Genomic DNA, 2500 nt, shown 5'->3' with positions numbered 1-2500 from the left:
AATTTTCGGCTTTCGCCTTGAACTTAGGACCGACTAACTCGTGATCAACCACTGTTCACACGAAACCCTTCTCCACTTCAGTCCTCCAAGGTCTCATTCGATTATTTGCTACTACCACCAAGATCTGTACCAATAGCGGCTCCATGCAGGCTTACGCCAAACACTTCTAAGCACACTATTGTACCCTCCTACTCACTAAAGTTTCAAAATTTATAAATCAATCGAAATTGTTTTATAAATCATCTACTTTAGCGGTAATGTATAGGTATACAACTTAAGCGCCATCCATTTTAAGGGCTAGTTGCTTCGGCAGGTGAGTTGTTACACACTCCTTAGCGGATTACGACTTCCATGTCCACCGTCCTGCTGTTTTAAGCAACCAACGCCTTTCATGGTATCTGCATGAGTTGTTAATTTAGGCACCGTAACATTACGTTTGGTTCATCCCACAGCGCCAGTTCTGCTTACCAAAAGTGGCCCACTGGGCACATTATATCATAACCTCAACCTTCATATCAAGAAAGGTGAGGTTCTTACCCATTTAAAGTTTGAGAATAGGTTAAAATCGTTTCGACCCTAAGGCCTCTAATCATTCGCTTTACCAGATAAGATTATTTTATATAATTTTTAAATGCACCAGCTATCCTGAGGGAAACTTCGGAGGGAACCAGCTACTAGATGGTTCGATTGGTCTTTCGCCCCTATACTCAATTCTGACAATCGATTTGCACGTCAGAACTGTTTCGGTCTTCCATCAGGGTTTCCCCTGACTTCAACCTGATCAAGTATAGTTCACCATCTTTCGGGTCACAGCATATATGCTCAAGGTACGCTCCAGTTAGAGGTATAAATAATAATAAATTATCATTATACATAACTATATGGAACGCCCCGGGATTGAATTAATTGACTATTTAAGAAAATAGACTAAAAATTAATCCCATTATATTTTTAAGTTAAGTTAATTATGCCATTAAGTTTAATATAACTCAATGACTTGCACATATGTTAGACTCCTTGGTCCGTGTTTCAAGACGGGTCCCGAAGGTATCCTGAATCTTTCGCATTGTTAATCATATAAATGCATACAAATAAATATTAATATCATAGATATTAAATTTTTTGTAAAATTCAAAAAATGAATTTTAGCATTATATATAATAAAATCTATCAACACTTTATCAAATCATTAGTATTTATTCTATGTTAATATGCTTAAAAAGCAAATTAATTTAAATAAACTTAATATCACCAATGATCTTTTGATAAATACTTTATTATGTTAATAGATTACAATGTCCTTATATGAAAAAAATGCACATTATTTTTAATTATTTAATGATGAATTTTTCATAATGGATATTCAGGTTCATCGGGCTTAACCTCTAAGCAGTTTCACGTACTATTTAACTCTCTATTCAGAGTTCTTTTCAACTTTCCCTCACGGTACTTGTTTACTATCGGTCTCATGGTTATATTTAGTTTTAGATGGAGTTTACCACCCACTTAGTGCTGCACTATCAAGCAACACGACTCTTTGGAAATATCTTTCTAGTAATCATTAACGTTATACGGGCCTGGCACCCTCTATGGGTAAATGGCCTCATTTAAGAAGGACTTAAATCGTTAATTTCTCATACTAGATATTAAGATATTCCATACACTGCATCTCACATTTGACATATAGACAAAGTGACTTAGTGCTGAACTATTTTCTTTTCGCTCGCCGCTACTAAGAAAATCCTTGTTAGTTTCTTTTCCTCCCCTCATTAATATGCTTAAATTCAGGGGGTAATCCCATATGAGTTGAGGTTGTTTTAAAATATTTTTTATCTTCTCACAATTTAATAAATAATTATATCATCTTTTCATCTCTATTTTTCTTTTTTCCTTTTATATAAATATATATTATAAATAATAATTATGTAAAATGAGGCAATTCTAGAATAAAAAAAATTAATTTTTATGCTAGACATTCCTCCTTTAATTACATATATAAATTAATATTTTATATATATATAAATAATATGAAAATTTTTTAAAGAGAATACTTAGATTCAAAATTTTTTTTATTTCATTTTATTTGAGAGGATTTTTTTTTTTTAAGAATATATTAATAAATAAAAAATTCATTATATATCTTTATTTTTTTGCTATTAATATTATGAATTATTTAAAATCCAATAATATACACATTTGCTTAAATTCAATTATTTTTATAAAAGAATAAGCAACTTATTTAGCATAGTCTTACAACCCTCAACCATATGTAGTCCAAGCAGTACTTTAAAATTTAATTTAATGTACATAACAGCATGGACTGCGATATGCGTTCAAAATGTCGATGTTCATGTGTCCTGCAGTTCACACGATGACGCACAGTTTGCTGCGTTCTTCATCGACCCATGAGCCAAGTGATCCACCGCTTAGAGTATTTTTTTATTTATTTTTATTTATAACAAATGTCAATTTTTTTTTGCATATATTAATTGAAAGAGTA

The 2500-nt window shown here is 31.6% G+C and overlaps 1 non-coding gene and 1 pseudogene across 1 annotated transcript; both read right to left on the bottom strand.

Moving 5' to 3' along the window:
• The window catches only part of LOC128870994 (large subunit ribosomal RNA), a 5553-nt pseudogene extending 3738 nt beyond the window's left edge, over positions 1–1815 (bottom strand).
• Positions 1816–2253: 438 nt separating this feature from the next.
• Positions 2254–2434, bottom strand: LOC128870970 (5.8S ribosomal RNA). Its single transcript, XR_008455652.1, has one exon. It is a non-coding gene; the product is annotated as a 5.8S ribosomal RNA (ribosomal RNA).
• Between the last annotated feature and the right edge of the window lie 66 nt (positions 2435–2500).

This window comes from Anastrepha ludens, unplaced genomic scaffold (assembly GCF_028408465.1).
Source record: "Anastrepha ludens isolate Willacy unplaced genomic scaffold, idAnaLude1.1 ptg000045l, whole genome shotgun sequence".
NCBI lineage: Eukaryota > Metazoa > Arthropoda > Insecta > Diptera > Tephritidae > Anastrepha > Anastrepha ludens.
The sequence above is the reverse complement of the archived record's forward strand: the minus strand, read 5'-3'. Positions and strand labels throughout refer to the sequence as shown.